Source organism: Anneissia japonica, unplaced genomic scaffold, assembly GCF_011630105.1.
Source record: "Anneissia japonica isolate Jap-2015-1 unplaced genomic scaffold, ASM1163010v1 scaffold287875_len126108_cov110, whole genome shotgun sequence".
NCBI lineage: Eukaryota > Metazoa > Echinodermata > Crinoidea > Comatulida > Comatulidae > Anneissia > Anneissia japonica.
The window spans coordinates 81812-90590 of record NW_022701482.1 but is presented as its reverse complement, the minus strand read 5'-3'; the positions used below and the strand labels follow the sequence as shown (position 1 = coordinate 90590).

Here is an 8779-nt window from a genome sequence, read left to right as displayed (position 1 = left end):
TATGATAAACTATATATAATCTTAAACTAATGAACTGTGAAGAGAATAGAAAATCTGTAAGAACAATGTTATGGATCAATGGTCAGAATCAATGATATAGGCCTAAATGATAAACAGAGGACTATAACATTATTTCGAGTAAACAGCCTTCTAATGTTATTTGTGAATACATTGTTTACTGAAATTAACTACCAAAATAATGTTAAATAATTCTTTGTTGACCATTCCCACAACTAGACATTGGGACATGATTAATTGATAGCAAGCTATATTCAATGATTTACCGTGACAATAATGTAAAGTTTGCTACAAATAGAAAAAAATCCAAACACTGATGAGCATAATAGGTACATAAAAAGAGAATGACAATAACATAAATTATACAATCCTAACACACACAAAAAAAAAATAGCATAGGTACTGTAGGTACACAGAAGACTATACAATAAATAAATAAAACGTTTCTGTTGTTTACTATAGGTCTACAAGGGCGTCGGAAGCGGTCCGGCTGGTCCTGTTTTGGTCGGACCAATAATTTACAACGCAATATCGTTTGTAAGCCTATTATTGTAGGCCTACTTTCTCTGACGCAACCTCTTTTTTTCCCTTTTTTTATAAAATTAAATGACCTGACTTCAAGCAACAAACACCAGTCAACTCCGTCTAAATGTAGTAGTACCCACCCTAAGCTGTCTTAATTATAGTTTGCTGTAACCTGAATGTTCTCTTGGTGACGATAGCGGTCCCTTTGAAGTTGCTGAAAAACGCAGCAACTTGTCGGAATTTACCAGTTTGGAAAAGGAGGCGTGGTGTGTTCGGGAAAAGACGACTTTATATAGAATAAATTTGAAATTATTTCATTTTTAGTGTAGTTAAGTATCAATAACTTAGGCCTATTTATCATGATTTAATTCAGCACGCAAATAATATTTCAGCCCCGAAAGCTAGACTCAGAAATACCGGGATGGTGTCCGGCGGGGGATAGATTTAGATTTAGATAGCTAAAAGATTAAATTAGTTCTAGTAAAACATTTCACTTGCTCTAGCTATCTTTATTCAGGCCCCGAAACCTTGACTCAAAAATACCAGGGGAATAATTTTTCCTCAAAAACTTTATTAGGCCTAAATTAAGATTATTTATATTTTTTTAATGCTTTTATTTTATTTTATTTTTGTTAAGAATTAATTATCTTATTATTTAAGAGCGTTACATGTTAAAAAGCTTTGCTTCAATTTAAATCTTTACATCTCATTTTCATATTTTCATTTATTCTTCTAGACATACATGTGACTATGAATATGACATGTAATAAATCAAAATCGAAACTAAACGATTAAACATTTAATGTAAAATAAAACGGATGTTTTTCATCATCTGCTAAGAAAAAATTCAGTAAAAACCTACCACAACACACAAACACGTTCACCACAAACATAGCATTTTAGGCAACTTGATAAAATTCTTAATGCTCATCCGGAGCATGACAAAATATTAAATTTTTAAATGAGTGTAAAAGATAATGTAATATACCGTACCTTGTGCAACATATATTTTATTTCATTGCATATTATACAAATATCCCTGATATTCAATAAGCGGTCCACTAGGCAATTTAATTTGACCCGTGAAGAAAAACAAAATAATAATTTAAAAAAATTAAACATAATATACAAATTTTGATAAATACAATTTCAATAAAGTAGAGAAAAATTAAATTCCTGGGTAATATGCACGGGGTGGTTTGAATTTAGCAAGATGATATACAGTAGGCCATAAATAGAATAAATTACGCCAAAATTAATCACTGGGTACCGTACTTTTCGTGGTCCTTTTCTAAACCCTGTAAACAAAACTAGGCCTATTAGAAAAACTCCCGAGATTGGTATATAATTTTAGCTGTTCTAAATTTAATATAGCAGCCCAGTAGAAGTATAAAAAGTTACCATAGACATGTTAACATTTTAAGGTCCTCGTGCATGATCTGAGACTCGTGGTAGAAAAAGCCATTGTTAACATAGAGGTAAACACAACTAAATTTAGGTTATTGCAATACGTCTACAGTATTATAATAATAATCGATATCTAAAGAAGCCTAATGTTAATAAGATCTAGGCGCTATGGCGTATTATGTTTTATCGTCCATTGGTAAGCCTACTTATTACTTGATAATAAACAGATAGTGAACCAAAGTATAGAAATAAATGTCGATTGTCCTGCAAATAATTCAAGTCATGACTCATGACGCCAAGTTCTGTCTCTGTCTTGTTCTTAGCATTGTGTTTCGTCAATAGCTTTTTTTCAAGTTATACATTAGCATCACCCCGACATTTGTGCCGCCAAGTTCCGTCTCTGTAAATTGTTTTGTTCATAGAGATTCGTTAATAGCATTTTTACTTTACAGGGAATAAAAAGTTGGTGTATCAATAGACAGTGCTCATAAAATTACATTTCGCTAGTCCTACATGCGTACTGTGAACTTGCGGAAAACTGCTTGTATTTTGACTGACGACTGTTAAACTGATGACAGGCCCACACAGAAATTTTCCGCTACTCAATTGGGTCATGACCACTTATGTAGGCCTAGTACAATTTAAAAGTAGGTCCCTATAATTTCAAATTGCAAATAGACCTATCTTAGCGGAAAGAGTTCACCCAGATGTAAAACGATTGCTTTCAACTCGGCTGAGATTATTTGGCTCGTCAGATCAATAATTTGGCCCTTTTAACAAATTAATTTGGCTCCAATATAGCACTTCGCATTAGCTAAGAACCAGGATCCGCCCGACAAGGGGGGGGCTAAAGGCCCCGACGGTGGTGGGGCCTAGCAGAGCGAAGCGAGCCTCACTTCGCTAGGGGGGGGGGGGGGGAAGCCGGCCTGGGGCCGCAGGGTGTTAAGCTACGGAGATTTGACGAATTTTGGTAAATTTTTATTAGTTATTTGATAGGCATCAAACTACCGTAATGACTTCATGTATGTTTTTAATGTCGAAATTCCAAAACCGATTAAAAAAAAAAAATTAAAACAACGAGAAACAAAGAGTATGCAATTTAACCAACTAACTTATTTTCAAATCCGTTTTACATGTTATATTATTTTTAAAAAAAAGAAACACCGTATTACATTACAATACTATCTAAATTATTAACAAAATTACGAATAAGAATAATGTTTTACTGTAAATTGTAAGGCCACCAATTTGTGACAATATTATACTACGACGAATTAAGAAAACACAATGTCACCGGGAACGTCACAGTACAAGCCTATAATTCAAAGTGAAGTTATAAATTTTGGAAATTTTGCCTGAAATCTGTAAATCACGATCAAGGTGTATTCCAAGCAACATGAGTATACCCAAACGTGCATTTGTCAAACATTTTTAATTAGTCCCATTGAACAGGGGCGGATACAGAATTTGTTTAACTGTGGGAGGGACATTTTTACTTTTTAAATTTCAATACATAACATTAATATGCACTGAAATTTTTAAAAAAATAGTGTCAAAACGCTGTTTTGACACTTGACACTGTTCGGCTGATTTACGTTCCAATAGATGTTTGAAAGTAATTAATTCATTGTGAAGAAGAATGAATATATAATATAACAACATATTATGTTGTTTCATGGGCTTAATTCAAAGTAATATACGGTAGTCGGATAACTTACAATGAAACGGCACGTGAACTTATGTTATTATTATTATTACTATTATTATTATTATTATTATTATTATTATTATTATTATTATTATTGTTGTTGTTGTTGTTGTTTTTGTTATTATAGTGATGAAAAGTTAACACAAACGGTACACAAATAGGTCAATGAAGGCGATATGGTTGCTAAACGAACAGAGACACGTACAAATATTTTTTAAATTTTTTTTTTATTCACAGACGGAATGTATTCGTCTTCCCCGACGGGGGGGGGGGGTTAGGCTTCCCCGACGAGGGGGGAGATATAGACCCCAACCCCCTCTGGCGCCACCCCTGCTAAGAACACTTCACACAATCGTACAAGATTCGAAACCGAGAATTATTGTATGTTATGGTTCCAGTAGCTCATACACTTCAAATTAGCTAATACGCTTCACAATCGCAACAAGATTCGAACCCGGGAATTTGTGCATGTTATGGTTCCAGAAGCAATTTCCCTTTCCGTGTATGTGTTTTGATGTTATTATTTTATTACTTTTTATTATTTATAACTCAAAGTAGCACACATTTTCACATCACTGTGTGTTCGAAAGAGATAAAATATTCAGATAAAAAAAAACATCAAAACAATCAAATTACTAAGCACACGACAAATGGAAAGATTGGCAGGAATGCAGACTGGAACTAAAGAAAACACAGCGTACTTAGTAGACGACTGTAAGACAATTAAAATCTTATATATAAACGGAATTTATTGAATAATGTAAATAATAACAAAATAATTAAAAAAATATTTAAACATAATATAAAAATGTCGATAAATACATTTTCAATAAAGTAGAGAAAAATTAAATTCCTGGGTAATATGCACGGGGTGGTTTGAATTTAGCAAGATGATATACAGTAGGCCATAAATAGAATAAATTACGCCAAAATTAAGCACTGGGTACCGTACTTTTCGTGGTCCTTTTCTAAACCCTGTAAACAAAACTAGGCTTATTAGAAAAACTCCCGAGATTGGTATATAATTTTAGCTGTTCTAAATTTAATATAGCAGCCCAGTAGAAGTAAAAACTTTACCATAGACATGTTAACATTTTAAGGTCCTCGTGCATGATTTGAGACTCGTGGTAGAAGAAGCCATTGTTAACATAGAGGTAAACACTAAACTAACTAAATTTAGGTTATTGCAATACGTCTACGGTATCTTATTAATAGGTCCATGGTATAATAATAATAATCAATATCTAAAGCCGAATGTTAATAACATCTAGGCGCTATGGCGTATTATGTTTTATCGTCCATTCGTAAGCCTACTTATTTTACTTGATAATAAACAGATAGTGAGCCAAAGTATAGAAATAAATGTCGATTGTCCTGCAGATAATTCAAGTCATGACTCATGACGCCAAGTTCTGTCTCTGTCTTGTTCTTAGCATTGTGTTTCGTCAACAGCTTTTTTTCAAGTTATACATTAGCATCACCCCGACATTTGTGCCGCCAAGTTCCGTCTCTGTAAATTGTTTTGTTCATTGAGATTCGTTAATAGCATTTTTACTTTACATGGAATAAAAAGTTGGTGTATCAATAGGCAGTGCTCATAAAATTACATTTCGCTAGTCCTACATGCGTACTGTAAACTTGCGGAAAACTGCTTGCATTTTGACTGACGACTGTTAAACTGATGACAAGCCCACACAGAAATTTTCCGCTACCCAATTGGGTCAAGACCACTTGTGTAGGCCTAGTACAATTTCAAATTGCAAAAAGACCTATCTTAGCGGAAAGAGTTCACCCAGATGTAAAACGATTGCTTTCAACTCGGCTGAGATTATTTGGCCCGTCAGGTCAGTAATTTGGCCCTTGTACGAAAACAAGACTGATAAAAGTGCGTCTAGCTCTCGAAGTTGCAAAAAGTACCGGCTAAATTTGGTACCATCATAAAGCTTAGGCTATAGCATATGAAGATGGTGATGTAAAAATTAAAGCATGAATCCACATGAATCTAAACTTTCTCTCCTACTTTTCTAAAAATAGATTTTTAAATATTTTTCTGTCATTTAAACAACGATTTATTATTGATGCAAACTTCAAATTTAAACCAAAACATATATTTGTGTTCCCCAATTTATATACAAGAAACGTGTACATTCCGAATTTTCTGTAAGAAAAAAAAAACCGTGTTTTGATATAATGTACTCAATTATAGCATTTGAAATATTTCTAGAGAAATTTCCGACACTTGTTGAAAAATACCACCCTTAAAATTCGTTTAAATGTAAAATATTTTCAGGATAGATTCACCAGGGTATACGCATCTTCAATCATGTGAAAAAAAGTGTAAAAGCCATAGTCACCAAAATGGACTTTTGGCACACTTTGATTTCGTCCTGGCCCACTGTGTGCCGGTCGCACGACAAATCCAACTCCGTTCACTGTGATCGATACACGAAGCGACGCCGCCGTCTGCTGATTTGTCGGTGGCAGTCTGAACGGATCGTCAATAAAAACGATCCGTTGCGCGCGCGGCGCCGCGTTGCGTTCTTTATAGAATCTCGTCGGCCGACGACTGTCATGCGCAGAGAGTGCTGACCACGCCCGACCGACCCAAAATGTATGAAATTGTGTTTCGGCATTGATTTTAAAAATACCTTTACCTGCTGACCTACCAATTTCAAAAAAGTGGCCAAAGACAAGCGTTTTTTGGCCTCACTAACAGTAGGACAATAATACGAGGGAAGTTATCACTTATACTTTATCCTCTCCTCCCCCATGAGATTCCCCCTCCCCCTGTCAATATGCCCTACTCTACGCCACTGGATACAGTGAGCTACACTCAGAAAAAGCCGGACTCCTTAATACCAAAGTAGGTGGTCAGAAAAAAACTTTACTCTTATATTCTAAAATACAGCCGGAAAATGATTTATTTTTCACGCTGGCCTAATTCTTTGGGTGAATACCAGGGCCCTAGTGGCTCTATTCCCTATCATGCAACTGCTCGAATAATAGAATAAAGTTTGAAAATATGTACAATATAAAATGTATACGTGATAGTGAATGAACAACAGAAAAAAATTATTCCTATAGCATTCTAAAATATAGATAAACTAAATTATTTACGTGAGATTACAGATACTTACTAGTAGTGCTTTAAAGAAACATGGCCTCATATAAACTACAGTACATAACGTTTTACCAGTATGCGGAAACACAATATTCAAACTGTGGTCTTTTTATATTCCATGCAAAGAATAGTTTATAATAACACTTTTCTTGTTAAATGAACCATCGAACCAGCAGAGGTTCTACAGCGTAGGTACAAAAGCTCAGTAGAATAGTGACACAAAATGGGTGTGCAATCAGAATGAGCCCGGTAAAAAGTTTCCCAAATGACAGGTAGGTAAAAATGGACCCAACTATAATATATATAATTAAGTAATAAATATTATTTTCTACTTAAATAATTTTTTTAACTATTTAAATGCTCTAAAACATAAAACACCCCCCCCCCAGTAATTTAACTATTCCCTGAAAAAACGTATTTTTCAAAACTATTCTAAATAATTTAAACTGAGATATACTCAATTTTTATATAGTTAAGAAAATTAAATAAATTCATAAGAACCTATTTTTTGGTTAAAACGTTGATTTTTTTGTGAAAATACCTGCAAATACACCTCAAACCTTAAAAAACAGACCGTGAACCCCATCCAAACCCTTGATTGTAGTAGCGGTTTGGCGCAGCGTGAACGGTTTGGTTTCCCAGCCTTGAGGTCGGGGTTTCAATCCCTCGCTGTGCATTTCGCTTGTGTCCTTGAGAAAGGCACTTTATCTGCATTGCTTCTCTCCACCCAGGAGTATAAATGGGTACCTGGTAGGGAAGCAACACTTAAGCATGTGGATCCAGTGACCAGGGACAAAAGCGTTTCGTATCTGGAAAGAAAGGCGCTATATAAATATTTATTAATATGAATGAATATATGAATATGAATATGATTGTATAATATGTAGGACTCTTTTTATCTCATTAAAAAATAATATTAATTTGATGTTCGTAACAACCTATTTTTGCGGGGTTCAGCAATACCCAGGTTGAAGTTTCTGGAAATTGTGATTCCGCTTCCGTGAAATTAGCCACAAATAAATTATTTAATAATTAAAAAATGCATGATTTATGTTCATTCATTGATTAAATTATTGGTATTTTTCAATATTTAGGCCTAAATGTAAATAAAATAAAGATAAATTAATGTTATTCATGAGTTATGTTATTTTATCTATGGATATGTAATTCCTGCTAAAAGTAAAATATATATGGCCATTTTATTTGATCTTTTAAAATACTAAATTATTTCAGTTTGAACGGAAAAAAAGTTTTGATACGGAATTTTATCATTGTGGTCATTTTTGCCTACCTGTCATTTGGGGCCATTTTTACCCTGGCCATTATTGGGCCCGGATTCCATTCCAGAGCCTGGGAGCTGCTGCATAGAATGCGCGGTCACCATATGAAGTTGCAGTCCTGGGTATAGAGGTGTTTGTCCGCTGACCTTAAGTGCGTTTGGGGATAAGCTTATAGCTTATATATGTTTTTTTTTTTTTTTTGCAATTTATTTTTCTAAAGTTAACGAAATTTACATCAGTTTTGATTGTTAATATGGAAACAATGTACATATAGATTTGCAGATGTTCTTGACGTGATCATCTATGGACAATATTGTCGAATCAATGCAATTGATCGAATACGGTACTATTCAGAGGTTACGAGCACTAGGAGAAGCAGCAGTACTCAATGTTGAAACAGATTGTGAAGCAGGTGGTTGTGGTATTGGGTTGATAAGATTTTGAAGGTACAGGGGTGTAATCAGGATTTTGTGGGTGGGTCGTGATCATAATTTTTTGGACCTTTTCACAATGAAATAACAGCAAGATTAAAATGTAAATACAATTTAAAAAATTAAATAGAAATTGCTGCCAAATTGAGGCACAACGAGGACGTTAATTCGTTGGAATTGAGATAGATTACGTCACGCAATTGGCAAGGTATTTGAACTCATGAACTCATTACTGGTATCTCATCAATGCTTTTTCATTTATGTCATTGTAAAAAGGCTCTAGAAAAAA

General features: G+C 34.2%; 1 protein-coding gene across 1 annotated transcript in view; it reads right to left on the bottom strand.

Annotated features, from left to right (window-relative positions):
- LOC117103558 (fibropellin-1-like) overlaps positions 1-6897 on the bottom strand; it is a gene marked incomplete at its 3' end in the record, with an annotated part of 41694 nt that extends 34797 nt beyond the window's left edge. Inside the window, exon 1 of the mRNA XM_033244129.1 lies at positions 6796-6897. The remainder of the gene's footprint in view (positions 1-6795) is intronic.
- Positions 6898-8779: the final 1882 nt, after the last annotated feature.